Genomic DNA, 16586 nt, shown 5'->3' on the forward strand with positions numbered 1-16586 from the left:
TCTCCGGGGCTTGTTTGCCTCTCTTGGACAGTGTATGCCTTTCCTCAGTGCTGGTGGTTTTCATGTAGAAAAAAGGGGAATTTTGAAGTATGTCTTGTGCTGAAATATATAATACAACAAAGTGCCCTTTAGGTGAAGAAAAAACCCCAGGGATTTTGATCCTAACATATATATGCATTTCTCTACCTATTTCTGCTCTGAGAGTGTTTTAAACTAGACCTCAGATACTGTTCTGCTTAAAAAACAAGAGATTTGCAAAGATTATTGAAAGGTGGACAAAGAATTGTTGTGAATTTATTGCTAGTTACTAGTAGGCACTAGGTTTTTCTAGTCAGGAGGGTGGCATCTCATGAATTATATTTGAATTTCTGTACTAAGGATGCTATATAATAGAATGCAAAATGAGGCAAATTTAGCTAATTTCTCCCCTTTTTATATGTGGTTGTTTAAATAGGTAATGAATAAAAATGGTTATTTGTGTGGTAAGAATCACACCCCTGCAGACTATAGATGCAATTTAGTAGTGTGGTGAGTCTTCTCAAATTATAAGTAAAACGTTCAAATACTGAAGTAGTGTTGAAAAACTCATATAAAAATGTCTTCTCTTCTCTTATTACTTTGAGTCAGAAAATGTTGCAAATCTTATGAAAGTCTGTGCTTAAGAATTTAGCCTGGTGATGTAAAAAGTTTGGGGAGTTCAAGTGGGAAAAAATTCTGGATATAGAATTTTAAAATTATGGAAAGCCCTAGTATTTTCTTATAAACCATGATGTGAAGTCTGAATAATGTGGAAAATTCACCCTTTGTACATAGCTCACTTGAATCCAAACTCTGAATCTTGGGATAAGTCTTAAGAAAGAATTTGATTGAGAACCTGTGTGCTGTAAGTGAGAGCTGGGAAGCATTTCTGGGAACCTAACAGAGACACTGATGAATTCAGTTGCAAATGTCTTTCCAGGAGGAAGACTAATTTGACATGATGAATCCCAAAATCTACTAACTTGGATATCTCTTTGTGATTTTAACTTTTTTGTTGTTCTCGCAGCTGCAAATAACATACCTCACTTGTAAACAACATATTTTCTCTGCTTGTTTCTGTAAAAGAAAAAGAATACATTGAGTATTTTCAGAAGTTATCTGCCAATATATTCAAACCTATTCCTACTGACAATGGAGAAATATTACGTACTACAAAAATTCTGTTTCACACATGAAAACTCTTTAAAGAATTTTGGGGTTAGGATTGCCTATTTCTAGCTGCTTTTCTTCTCTTCCTGTTTTTAATGTGATGCCCATTTTAAAAAGAAATTTGGTATTGTCTTAAAAAAATCCAACAAACACACCAAACTTTAATTTTAAAAAAGTTTAAAAATCTAATCTATTTTCCATCATGATGCAGAGGAAGCAAAGAAAGAACAGAGGACTTCAATTTTCCTGTGAACAGCAGTTTATGATTTGGAACAAGCACTTGTTCATTCAGGAAGGTGGAATGAAATGTTAAAACTTAGGTATATTGGTGTAAGAAATACTATAAATGCCCAGAAAAGTAAATTTTGTTGCCAGATTATTTCCCTATAAAGTTTAATCAGTCATTTTCAAATTCAGGAGACAATTCAGTAGCTGCATTATTCAGTACAATAACTTGGAAAGCTCCATTCAACTTTATGGATTTACTATATTATTCAAAATGGAATTCTGGAAGTCATTCAGTCTTAACCAATAAAAAGAAATAATTAATTTCAGACGAGGTTGATAATCTCAGAAATTCATCCAACATTTTATGCTGAGTTTTATTTTCTTTTCCTTGTGGCCTGTGAAAGGTGTCAAGTGAACTCACTCACCTGTCTTTTGCAGCCACGCTTAGACAATTGTAGTTACTGAAGCATAGCCTGAAGTATTGCTTTTGGAAATGTGCACAGCTGACTTAATGGAGGTTGGAAAAGCCACCACTAAGGAATAAACCACATGTGTTTACCCACCCACACCTCCTGCATGTGTTGATGTTTGCACATCTATGTGGGATTTTGCACATACATGCCCAAATGCATTTTTATGTGTTCATGCACATATTTGCTTACATACCTGCATATCTACACACACACACACACACACATACACACACACACAATTCTGCACACTCATGTATATTTATGCAAATGCATGTGAATTTGCACATCCACGCCTGAAGAGAAACAGGGGAGGAAGAATAAAGATACTTATTGGGTAATCTGACAGGTGAAGAAGGAATTTCAGCACACAGGAATTGTTAGAAGCAAAGGATTAAAATTTGATGTCGAATATTAGAGGTGAAAGTGACATTGAGCACTATGGAACTCCTGCACTATGAGCTACCTGCAAAGGGAATCAGGGCAACATACTCAAATCAACACATGGAGAAGAGGTTAGTCCTTAGAAGCATTTTAAGAAGCTATGGTAGGACACGATTATCTGCTGAAAAGAAATGATGATTCAAGAAAAAGAATAAAACACAATGAAGATTTAGGCACCTGTTCTGGATGAATAGGATTACAGAAATTGTTGTACTTAGTAGTCGTACTCAAAAAAGACCTCAGCAAGATTTAGTCATATCCTGCAACTGAGGATTTATCAGGATCAACAAAAGATGCCTGGAATTACATGCCTGACAGGCAATATAACAGTTAATAGGATCTATAGACTTACACTGTTCCACTGATAAATAAGAGGGCTGGATTGGGGTGAGAGGAAAGGAATTAAGAGCTTTGTTTAGTTAAATTGCACATAAGCTAAGAAACAGACACTTAGGAGAAAGTATTGGAAAAAGAATACAGAATTTTCGTTAGGTTATTATTTGTACACTGAAGTTGACCTTCAGCTATGGAATCTGCACAGAAACTGGAAATTATGAAAGAAATGTTTTATATCTTTTTATACCAGAGGGAAAACACAGGAAAAGATGAATGGGTGATCTCTTTGAGGTAAGGAAAAATAGGAAGGATTAAGAGAAAAGGAAAGCTGAGGAGAGAAATGAGATAGGAAAACAATTAAACTATGGGAGCAGAGGGGATATAAAATAAGTGGACTATGAAAATGTCAAATAAGTGATTCAATCAGCATTTTCCAGGGATATATGAGTAATACTGGTCTCATTCTATAGAGAAATACTGAGGTAAAATAAAGCTTGAGGACCTGATAGATTTTGTGTAGCATGTAAATTGTGAAGTGAAACACTAGTTTTAGATCTTATGTCTCCCTGGGCTGCAATCTGCCTAAACAGTGGTACTATTTGAAAAACACTAAGAAATACAGCAAGAATAAAAATTTGTAAAAAAGCATTTTTAAAGTCAAGATGGGCAGAAGGGCTATAAGAGATTGGCACAAGAAAGAGAAACAGGGAAATATGAAAGTAAGAAAAAATAAAATTGCAGTAGCATTGACAGAAACTTTTTTGATGATGTTTTTGTCATCAAACACTGAAGTATTAGGTTTCATGGTCTATAGTAAAGATATGATCTTACTGCTTTAGTGTTCCCCATAAATTATTTCAATGTATATGTCATGGGAAAAGAAGCAGGAAATCAAAAAATCTCCCTTGCTATGAAAAGAAATTCCAAAATTCCCATAGTTATTGACTTGTGGTAGGGCCAGAGTAAATTTCTATAGAAAGACAATGAACTCAGCTTTCAAGTTATGTGTTAGTGTTATGTGGGTGAAAAGCTGTTTCTGTAGAGAGAAAGCAGATAGATGCAGCTTTTATGTTCATCTAGTGATTTTTGTCTTTATTTACTTTCAAGCAAACAACAGTCATATGTTTGTATAAGTTTAAGTAACTTTAAAAAATAGTTTAAAAGTTTACCAGGCTGGATATACTTGTTGCTGAGGACCACGTGTAATATTAATAGGTGGGAAGTAATGGGTTTTTATATATTTTGTCTGTAGAGGCTATTTGAAAGTGTCTAAAGAGTAGTTTTCTAAAAATATGTGTATCAAACCAACTCTTTGCTTTTTTGGGGATTAGGACTATTCAGAATACCCTATACTTTGAAATAAGCACAATTTGCACTGTAATAAAACCAAAAGCAAAATGCAACTTTGAATCTTATTGAAACAATGGATATTTTCCTCCCTTTTAATTTTGTGTTGGCCACTCTAACTGTTGATAAATAATTAAGAATAGTGTTCTATCTACTTGTAAAAAAGAGTTGACTTTTTAATTACTTTTCTGTTGATAAACTGAACACAGAGGAGAGATTAAATTGAACCAATTGATTAAAAGCGTTGTAATTGTAGCCTTTTAGGTAGCCTTCTATTTAGGCTCTTTCTGTTGGATGCCTTGAAAATCTTGCTTCTCTTCAATGTCAGAGAATTTAAGTGGCACTTGACAGGAAAAAGTATGGAAACAAGGTAGCTAGACACCAGAGAGAGCATAAAGATGAAGACTCTCTAAGGATAAAATGCATTGAAGAGGATCAGAGAGTTGTAGGGACAAAAAAGTTATCTGAAGGGACTGTTAAAATGGTATCTCCAGAGGCTTTCTGTAATTACTCTGTAATTACTGTCTTTTATTCTTGTGATGGATGTCCTTAAATAAACTTAAAACCCATCCTTAAATAAACTGTATTTAGGCTGAAGCCTAATGAACCATGTTGATGTTTGGTTTTTTTAAATAACTTTTTAATCTATCTATCTATCTATCTATCTATCTATCTATCTATCTATCTATCTATCTATCTATCTCAGTATCAGTGTATGAACTGCAAGTTTGGTATTTACCTTATATAAATGAGGTTGTTCATTGACTAACAAGGTACTAGTCTTGTCTATGTCTGCTCAGTCAGAGACTTACATATTTCAAAGCCACCTACGCCTACCCAGGGTGGATTATTGCTGCAGCAAAAAACCTCTCATTACCAAGAAAGCTACAAGTCAGTACTGTTTAAGAGAGGTAGCCAGAGCAGAAGTTGTGCTGCTTAGTAGCATTTCCAGTAAATATGTAGAGGAAATAAATTCTAGACATGTTCCAGGCTTTCATAAATTTGAGCAGATAATCTCTTAATTGAAAGGGCTGCAAAATTTCCAGGTCAACTGGTTCAATTTCTCTGCTGCTGAATGAATTTCAAAGAATATTCTTTAGCTAAGAAAAAACTTACCAGGTATTAAATATTGTTTCTACGTGCCTTCAAATATAATGAATTAATTTTGTTAGACTACAATAATGATCTTTATCTTCAGAATTATGCTTGAGTGACTTCTTCTTGTGGTGCCTCTACATCAGAGTATTAACCAAGACAAGGTGCGCACAGATGCAAGGAATCTTTTAGTCATTTTTACTACTTTTCCCTCTTTACTTTTTACATGAGACTGGAGCAGTCTCAGAGCACACAAATTAGATTTATTTTCAGATGGTTGTCAGATATGCTCCAGAAATGCACTTAGTGCAGCTGGAATTATTAATGGATGTTCAACTTCCCAAACTGGCTTAGAAACCTTCAAGAAAAATTTCTGGAGATGTGTATAATATGAATATTGGGGTATACTTAACTACTGGTTAAATCTATGAAGTGACAACTTTGTGAAGAGGCATCTCCATTAGTTGTGGTATGCTGGAATGTGCCCTAGCACACAGCAGATAAAAGTGGAATCAGGTGTTTTCATAGTGCAGCTGGGGGGAATCACTCCCATCAGTGTGATAGCAGACTCCCATCAGTGTTGCTGCAGATGAGGAAAAGGCTGCATTCCCATGAGCTCTCCACCCTCCACTGCTCTGGATATCAATCTTCCTACTTACTTATGCCTGGAGCTGGGATTTACCTTCACTTAGGACTTAGACCATTTCAGAGTGACTCCTAGAGAATTATTCCTATATTTACTTTCATGAACAGACTAACAGGACTGAAAATAATGTTCAGTCTTTTATAACAGAAGTCTTTTAGACAGCTCCACCAGAAACGAGTGACAAGCAAATTTTTCCTTTAAGCTTTGAATGAACTGTTGGAGCCCTGAATGAGATGCACTGGATTTTGATTTAGATACAGAAGAAGCTGGTAACTGAAATTTTACCTACACAGTGTTCTATTTCTACTAACCCTAAAAGGAGACTTTGTGTAAAGTATACCCTTGATTTAAATTGCTATTGATTTTATTATCTCGCTAATGAAGGATGATGAGGAATGCAAAGTTAGTTATGTTCGTAAACTTCTCAACCCTGAATGTTTTATCAGCCTGCTTGCAAGCTTTCTTTAGCCACTGCAAGCTGATCATTCTGCTAAATTTCTTGTGCTGAAATCAATTTTTCTGTAGCTATTTTTCCTTTAGGGACAAGCTGTGTTCTTGAGGCAAAATAAAATTTATGCAAATGATTCATCTGTATTGAAATCTGATGATTTAAATCTTCATGTTTTTTAATTCACTTCTTATGCTTATTAAGAGCAAAATTACTGGTTATCCAAGCATCCTTTTCAGAAGATGTGATCATTTGCTAGTGAAAAAATAATAAGTAAGAATATGATTTTGCAATGCTGTCTATTTCTAAAATATAGTGTGAGTCCTCCCTCTACCTCTGTAGAATGGACAATCAGGCTGTTCTGGGATATGTAGTTGTGTATCTTGATAACCTTATTGCATTACTTCTGCCTGTGATAAGGTTTTTATCCATACCTTGGACAGCTTGATATGTACACAAATTGATGTGGATTTGTCCTGCTTTTTTTTCCAGTGCAACAATAATTTCATAAAACTTTCTTGGGAAGCCAATACTTGTTTTTTTCTTAAATAACTAGAAGACGGTAGAAAGAGAACTCAGAGTGAACTCAGGGAGGCATGGGGAATGGATACAGGCAGCAAGTAGAGCCATGTCAGTGCTGTGGAACCAAGCTGCTGAGGCCATCTGAAGCTCAAGACTTTCATTTGTAACTGGAGTACAGTAAACCTTCTGTAGATTCCCAAGGGCTCTGCACCTCTCTCCAAAGTTATCTATAATTTTATTGAAGTAGCTCCCCACATTTTGAAGTGCATTGCCAAAGGTCCAACTGTGACACCTGTAAGACTGCACTAGCTGCCCCAGGTATTCCTCATAGTCAATAGAGATGAATAAGTACATGAATCACTTAAGACAGGTTTATCCTTGATTATGAGTCTAAAACCAAAAAAGGAAAATTTTGACTGTAAAAGACTGGGGTGAGTAAGTCAAGCTTTGGTGATTGATTCTTAGGTGTATAGGGCAGAGTTTTCAAGGGATAGTTTTAGATATGAATTTTCCTTTTATTTAGTGTGTAGTAACAATTTTGGTTTGCTCAACAGTCTATATTCTTTTAAAATTCTCTTATGAATTCTGTAGACAGAGGCACAACCTAATAAATTGAAAACTTTTAAAAAATATTACATGAAAAAACATACTTCTTTTTGTAACGTGGAATATTTAAGCTTTATAGGGTACAGAAAAGAGACATTTTCAGCTGGACTTGAGTACAGAATGGAGAATCTAAAGAACAGTGAAGGAGATTGAGCAATGCAAAACAAAGAGTGCAGATGCTTTTACTTTTCCAAAGACGAGGGAGCAAAGGCTAGAAATCCAGGTCAGCACAGCCATTGTGGTTTGGTGGGCTTCTTGAAGCATTATTCCTTAAAAGAGTCTTAGATATACATTTTGCCTTGAAACAAAATAGATCCTAATATAATAGCAGTATATTAATTTCTATTCAGCAAAAACTAACCCAAGCAGTACCCAACACTTTTTAACTTCTGAGCACCTTTTAATATTTGCTTTGGCACAGAAAAAAAGAATTGATTGTGCTAAAGGATCTCCTTTTACCTGACTAAATGTAGACTAGCATGAAATCACAATAGTTCTTGAAAGCCTAGCTTTCCTTCCTGCTCTTACTTGCAGGGTATTACTTTTGCTTACAAGCACTTCTAGAGTCAGTTTGGTCTGTGCTTGCTTAATGGAACTTGGGAAATACTGCAATGATGCACTATCCACCTTCCTTCTTCTTCAATAATTGTTCTTGCTGCTTGGAAATGCTTTGCGAGCCCATGAGATAATAAAACCAAGATAAAAATAAATGGTAACTACCCACGCTGCTACCATTTCTCCTCCTTCATAGGCAAAACAATCTTCAGCATGTGAAGAAAACTAAAAAGTAAAAGAAAAATAGCAGTACTGACAGTAAGTTTGAGAATGAGTAACAAGTACTTCATGGATTTGAAATGTGTATGCCTGTACAGGGAGTGGCCAGAGAACAGGGAAATGTTTCTTTAGATGTACATAATATGGAAGTGATGAAGAGAAGCTGTCACATTATTTCATGCATATGGAATCTAGGAAATAAGTGCTTATTAATTGAACTTTATGTATACCCCCTTGTGTAGGGAAAAAAAAAAAGAAGCCATCCTTTTTCTGTCTGGAGCAGATTACTTGTGCATTAAATTATTTTCTGGGCTCATCAGTAGGTTTGCACAAGGTGAATTAAATAGAGTTTCCTTCCATAGTTGTGCATGCTGTGAACCATAGCTCAGGTTTGCATGTTTGACTTCTAGACACCTGTGTTAGTGAGATAAATCACATCAGGAGGGGCAATGGTTTGAGGCTGAGAGCACTGCCCTTTGTGATGCCTGGAGCTTCACAGGATTTTCCACAGGGCTTGAACTTCCCCCTCCCCAACTGATTTCTACAATATACCACATTTCAAATGCATGTGTGCTGATTTGGACAAAACAAGAGCTCCTTAACTTCTAGGTTTAATTTGCAGTTGAGCAAACATCTTCAAGGTATTCTTTCAAATTCTTTCTTGCAAAGCCTGTAATTGTGAATCTCTTTGACTGGTCCCTAAACTATTTTAAAGGTATACTTTTGGGATACATTTGAAGACAGGAAAGACATTCTTTGATCAAAGCACAGAACTGGGAAATCTGATTTATATCTGTTCTGTCCTAGCATTCCTGCATGATCTTGAGCAAGGTGCTTGGAATATACTTCTGTTCTGAATAATACTTATATTTAAAACTAGCACCTTGTTCGAGAGAATGAAAGCCTTTGGATATTCAAAGTGTTATGTGCTGACTCTACGATCACACACTCAAGAAAGAAAACCCCAAATCAAAACCCAACATCTCCTTTCCCCAACTGAAAAAGAAGCAACCACTGCGTTTTTAATGATTATTTCTGTTTACCCTGAAGAGCTATTTTTCAGAAAAAGAAGCTGGTGCTATGTCTTGTACATCAAGTAAATGAGAACCACAGGGCTCCCCTGCCTTCTGGTACATATCCAGCCTAATCGCCAAAGGCTATCACACTATTTTTTCAATTATCTGTGCACAGAAAACATCTCCCTTTATTACCACTATTTTTTTTTACTTCTTTCTGGCCTTTAATATTGGTTCTAATGGCCTGCTTCTAATGAGTAAGAGGTGGGCCCAATTAAAAATATTCCCAACTTGCACAGCAAAGGAAGATTTAATCAAGAAAAAATGTTTTATACAAATTCTAAATTAACTTTAGTCAGTGCCTGCAAAACACAGCTTTTTAAACACACATATAATAGATGTCTGAAAATATAATACTCTGGTTTCATAAAATATCAAAATAATGATCTGTTAGCAAAACCTTTTTCTTTTTGTTTGTATGTTTGATTGATTTGGGCTTTTTTATTATTTCAGTTTCTATTCTTCACCCCAGTAACATCAGAGAAGAAGCAAAACCAGGGATCATAAATAACCTTCCTTCATTAGATACCCAGAGCCTGGAGAGGGATTACAGGTCAGCAAGAGAGTACCTGAAGTGTGGCACAAAGGAATTTCAGTCACTCCAGACAGTAAGCTGGCTTCGCTGGGGACACAACTTAAATGTGTATATACAAGATATATTCCATGGGGAATGAAAAAGAGGAGTTAGTTAGAGATGTGCAAATGCCTGCAGGGCTAGAATGTTATTGACATAACAACGAGATGGCTCCCCTGACTGGAGTGCTGGAATGGAATGACACAGACCCTTTAGGAAAGGCAGGCAGGGCAGATGAGGAGGGGTGTTTCCCTCTGTGTCAATGGCCAGCTCTACTTTGAAACGGGTGAGAAGCTAACTGAGAATGTTTGGGTCAGGATTAAAAGCAGGGCAGGGACAGGTGACATTGCAGAGGGGGTCTGCTGCAGACTGTCCAACCAGGACAACTGAGTGAATAAGGCCCTCTATAGAGAGAAAGGAGCAGACTTCAAGTACTGAGGCATAAAATCTATGACTGATGAAGTAAATACTAAGACTGCCCTTAAAGGTCAAGCTTTTGTGAATGGAAGTTTTAGATCAGACTATAGACCTGTGCACATAGAAAAATAGGATTCCAGGAAACTAATATTTTATGATTTGATGCAATAAGAAACTTTTTTAGCTTTTCTATGTTTTCTTACAAATTTTTGGAGTTCATGATATTGAATTCAGATCCAAGAAGTGACACATAAGAAAATGAATGCAGCAGAAGATGTACTTTTCCTAGTCTCAAAAGTATGATTTCAAACTTTTCTTGCCATCTGTTTGCAGAAATACTTTTTCATCATCTTACTCATGCTGGTCCCTTTTGCCCTCTGCCCCTCTCTCTTAAATACACATAGAGACAGCAGGTCTTGCATTACTTGATAGGCCTGGCATTGGTTATTTCTTTTACCTACAGAACTGAACAAAATAAAGAAACAGCATTGGTTATAACATATAAGTGGAAAAATGATTTATTGCTTTGGATAAAGCAATAAAGAATAGCCAAGAATAACTCAGAAAGGTTTTCATGTCAATGGCTCTTAAAGGAACAATGCCATCAGGTGTTTTCCTAGAGGTATGCTACAATTCAGAGATAATATACTGCAGGTATATTAATGTTTAAATGAGTTCAGAATTTTTAAGAGGCTTATTATCTCTAGACTTTTTCAGTAATTCCAGAAACTGCATTTTGAATAACTTGATTTGATTGCCTAGTAGTTAAGCTTGATTATATAAAAATATTTTTGCTGTTACTTGTTGAATAAAGTTATTATTTCTGAAAGTTAATCAAGTATATTATCTAAAGCAGTGATAATTGTTTGAATTCAGTCTTATGAGTAATATCTTCTAATAAGAACAAAAAATACTTTATGATAAACAGAAGACTTTAGAACATAACAATCTTCTCTGATATAGGCAATTTCATCTTAGATGCTTTCTTTGGATTTTATCTTGATTTCTGTCTGTTTATTTCTGCACAAAAATGTGAGTGCAGATAAATACTTAAACAAATGTTGTTTTAAGTGCTGGAACCTCTGTGTACCTGCAAAACTGAACAAGGAGCTGTAAGTGCTATAGTCCTTTCTGCTATTTACACTAGTCAACTGGAAGGCATAAACAAATACCAAAAGACAGTCAGGGTCAGTGTAGTGAAACATAGCTAGGATAAACCATTTAAGAGAAAAAAGTATTCTGCAAGAATGCACAGAATAGGTCAGACTAAAAAGAAACAGGAAACTTCTGTCAGCCATTTCAAAATTAATAATATAGGCCTTAATCTTAATACATAGTGCTGTTTTTCCCCCTGTAGTACTGAAAAGCAAGATTGATAACATGTATATGTGTATATCCTTTTCATATTAGTAAGAAAAAGTGTTTAAGTGTTTCAAAGCTTTTTTTTTTACCATACTTAATGTTTCTGCTTCTTATCCAGATGGACACTACATACCTTATTCTTTTTTAATGTAATATGAAAAACAGAATCAGAACATTGAACACAGAAAAACAACTAAATAAGCTGGGAAATATCTAGCAGCTCCAGAATTTTCTGCTTGCATTCATTCACATAAACTTCTGATCCTTGTGGTAAAATGAGGTAGATCTGGTTTTTTTGGGGTAGGGAGCAGTGCTCTGTTCATGTAAGAGCTGATTTTCTACCTAGCTGATAACTACCTAAGGAAAATATTGTCCAGTTGGAAGTACTTAAATTTAATGCAGTATTTAAACAAAGCAATTCACCAGATTTTGAGTTCCTGAGATATCTATTAAAAACCACAAAAGAATGGAACTTTAGCACTGAAATTATATCCCATACTGAAAGATATTCCCTAGCACTGTGAGTTGACTGTCCTAAAATGCAATATCTAATTAATCTACCTAGAGTTTCTACATCAGCAAATCTTAGAAGTTTTTATCTACTAGGATCCTTACAAACCAAGCCATTCTATGATTCTATAATCTATAGTTTCCATTCTAAAAACAGTACTCTATCACTACCCTAGGCCACAATTAAATTGAACCCATTCACCATTTAGTTAAGTTTTTTTCAAAGATGTATTATCCAAAGTCAATTATTATTGTCTTTTCTCATTACTGTGGTGCAGTTCAAGTAAGAAAAGCAATGCAAATGTTTTTGAAATATCTATTTAGCCTTTTATTGCTTAGTTTAGAAATGGTTTATTTTTTGCACAGACTTAGATGTAAAAGCATGTTGAATATTTTGTATATTTTGTCCTAATCACAGGAACATATTTTACTGCAAGTGCTGGATTGGTGTATATTCAGGGACTTGTTCTTGAGTAACTGTTTCATAGATTCAACTTGGAGCTCTTATATGAACAAAATTGTCGAGTAGAAAAGGAAGGAGAGTGTCAGATGGAAGTCTGAATAGTTTTCTGATTTGTACCAAAGCAGGTGAGTGTCCATGTTTGAATTAATACAAAATGATTGTGATGTTTAAACTGCTTTGTATGTTTCAGTATGCATTAGCTTTAAAGTGTAATTCTGCAAACGATGCACAATGTGCTTGCTCAGTAGTCTTGTGTAGTCAATTTTCCAAGATGGAGTTGTTCATATATATTAAGGTAAATTAATTAGAAGTCTTTGCAACATCAGGGTCACAAGAAATACAATAGAAATTTCAGTAAGTCAGTTTCTGAGAACTTTATTTAGTATTTTAGAGCCACCACATAGCCAGTTATTTTAATCAGATTTGGTTTTCCTGTCTTTTAAAACAAACATATTTTTTTTATACACAGCACTGTAATTTTGTAAGTGTGGCTCATCTTTTTGAGTTTAATGACTCTGTACAGCTAAAGTTATTAATATTATGGAATTTTTTTTCTGTTGTATTGGAGTCTATGGAGTACAGTGATTATGTAAAGTACTAATGTGTCATGCATTAAGTACTTTTAGACTGTTCTGCAAAAATGCAGAGGATAATTCAACTTTGTTATTGGAAATTAGCTAGTCACCTTGTGGCACTGTTCATTCAAGCATCAGTGCCCCTATAGGTGCTGTTTTTCCTGAATTTTAGAGGAGGAATGATTTATCTAGGGTCATGCAACAGTTTTAGTGCTCCAGGTGCAAAATTAAGTGTATTAATGATGCTTGTCTTTTTGTACTGTTTTCATGTATATCCAGTCTTCTGACCAAAAGGAGTGAACAAGTTCTATAGAAATGTTTGGCCTTTAGGTAGAGCCTTGCTACTCAGATCTAATTGCAGTTCTCTTCCTTTGATATGACATTCCTGATTCATCATATGAGGCGAAAGGTATTGTGTTAATCAGTGTTAGTCATGTGGGGTTTTCATTTTTTTAATTGTGTCACAGAAATTAATAAAAAATTAGTCATGTACATGACTAATATTTCCATCTAATACCTAAAGTAGAGGGTAGAGGAAAAGGCAGGCATACAGCTTTTTTTTTTTTTTGGCACTATGTATACACAAGGGTTCAAATTTAGTAACCTACTTTTTTGTTATTAAGTTTTTGTTTTAGCATGGTTTTGAAAATAGTATACCGATCCCTCTGCACAGTAGTGGAACTGTGCTCTCTCACACTTTGAAAAGGAAATTTACTATTCCTCATTAGTAATGTATTTTGAAAGAGGATGACATATTTGTTGTTAATATTTTTTTTTGTATCACCTTTTAAGCACTGGAAACTTGTAGAGATTCTCACAAGCAACTTATTTTATCTGAAAAAAGAAATGGCACCTTGGCAGAGCATAGCACTCCTGACAGGAAACCAGTCTCTTGAATGAATGAGATGGTTGTTTTCTGTTGAGTTGCAGGAGCCTCCATTGCAAGTATCCTTGCAGCAGTGTGTTCACCTGGATCAGATTAAGACTACTTGTGATGCTCACTTATTTCCTATAATTCAGCTGGCCTTCAGTCCTCCATGATGACTCCAGCATCTCATAGATATGTTTATATTGAGTGTTTTAAATGATACATATATCATTAATTATGCATAAAAGACTGTCATATATGACCATTTCTGTCAAATGCACAAAAAACCCCTTTCAGCTGGTTATTTGCAACTATCTGTGTATTTTGGTCAGTCTTGCATCAGGAACTGCCTGAAGGAGTCAGTGAGCCTACCAGATTCTTCATCCAAGGTAGCTACATTTTTAACAAATGCATATGAATGAATTATGCATGAATAGCAGATGTATTGAAGCATGCAGATGGTGGCTAGCAAAGGGTCGATGAACAGGAGGGCCCGCTCAGGAAAATTCCAGGTCTGTCTGTAATTCACACCTGGAGAGCTCCTGTAACAGAATTGTTGTTGTGAAGCTGGTTAAAGGCTTAGTCATTGACTTTGTCTCATGTGCTGTCTCTTCAGTGCTGGGAGGATTTGGGAAACTCTTACACCATCCAGGAATTCATTTACAGAGGGTTCTGGGTGTGCATGCAGCCAAAGCACTGATATCCAGCTAGGCCACAGTTGGAATTTTTGGGTGGACTTGAATTTTATGTTTATATTCCAATTGTAACTTTGATTTTACAGCTTTTACCAGGAAACAAATTGAATCTTGTTTAATTCTTGAAGACTGATGCATATATTCATATATGACCTGATTTTGCCTAAGGTCTTTTATCTGAATATTTTTAAAAAGTAAGAAATATCTTTAGTGGTTTGGCTTGTTTTTTTGTTTGTTTCTTTTGTTCTTCTAAAAATAATAGTAGAAGTATAGCTGAATCAAATTTGTAAAGATATTAGGTTTGTTTAGTGAGGGCAACAGTGTTTTTCCCTTTGTGATACAGAAATAAGCAGTCACAGATGGAGGGAAAAGGCAAATGAAAAAGCAACAAGGTGAGTCATTGAACTTCTCAAGAAGAGGTTTTCACTATTCAGTTGTAAGAGCTGAAGATGCATTTTACTTTACAAAATATAAACAGGAGGCAGAACTATAACACAGGCAGGGTTACCAAATTGTAAATAATTGCAATGTTTAATAATTTTGTATAAACTCATCTTCCAAGCATATATTTTTTATTGGCTCACTTTTATTGATCTGCAGGAAATTTTGGAGTTGATCATAACAAGGTAAGTACTTGGTTTCTTAGGAATTTGTCAGTTGTAACTGTATGAAATTTATTACCTCTGACTCCACATTTGTATGATTATTTAGGAAAGATATTTTATTGACAATACTCTAAGAACTTATCCATTAGATTATAAATAGGATAGAAGTAGACTAGGCTAGACTAGGCTAGGATTATTCATTTGTAAAGGACCCACAATGATCATCACTCCTGTGCACCTCTACACCAAAGCCTATACAACATTTAAAAGGGAATCTCATCTCATCTCTAGTAGTGACACAGCTACAAGCAGACACAGTGCTCAAGGGCAGGAATTATGTGCCCTATGAATTTTTCAGAATTTTAGAATCTATAGTCATTTATTCCAAATGGCAGTTGGGCATGGAAAATATTTCATGTGATTTCACTTTATGCCTTATTTGAATGCTTAAGATTGTTGTTTAAATATCATATTTAAGTATAGACTTCTGGAGAAAATACTCAGACATTGCCTTATTCAAAGCAATACCTAATATTTTCTCTTACATTTGGCCCTATATGTTGCTGTCATCAGGGTTAAGGAATTATAAGATTAAATCTTTTAAGTAGCACCTGCAAACAACCATTCAGTAACTCAGTTCTTGTGGAAACCAAAATGAAAAATATAGGCTGCCTTGAATAAAAATGTCTTTAAATATGAAAATAATTTCCTCAGCCTCAAACATTGCATTTCTCTCAAAGGTAAGAGTCTAAAAAATATTATCACTACTTGTAAATTTTACTTGTTTACTGTGGTACACTATATCACATTGCATTCTGCACTTCATATCAAAAGAAATGATGCATAGTAATATATGGTGATACATGTGATAATGAAAATATAAATTGTACTTATTGTTACATAAATGAATAATCTGTAAATAGACAGTAGAAGAGGAACAAGGAGGAATATAACAGCAAAAGACATAAATAGTAGAAACCTTTATTTATTGCTGTCTAAACATACCCCCAGATATGTACATACCCCCAGATATGTTGCTAAACCACTGTGCCTGTGTCTCACTCATTTTTCTTATACTAATAATTCTATAGAACTTCCAATAAGATGTCTCAAGAACTTCTGAATTCCCTACTGAGAAATTCCCTACAATCAAGTTTCTTCTTTCTTATTCTTTTATTGTCTGAATGTTTTCAATCTCTCTGCAGCTATTGTAAGGTACTAAGTGTTCTGGTTATTCATGACTGAAAGGTCATTAAATTACAATGTTCCAGTTGAAAATACTGCAATTTACATGACATTTATCAGGGAGATTATGTGAATCTACTTTTGTTCTGTGA

This window comes from Molothrus aeneus, chromosome 1 (assembly GCF_037042795.1).
Source record: "Molothrus aeneus isolate 106 chromosome 1, BPBGC_Maene_1.0, whole genome shotgun sequence".
Taxonomy (NCBI): domain Eukaryota; kingdom Metazoa; phylum Chordata; class Aves; order Passeriformes; family Icteridae; genus Molothrus; species Molothrus aeneus.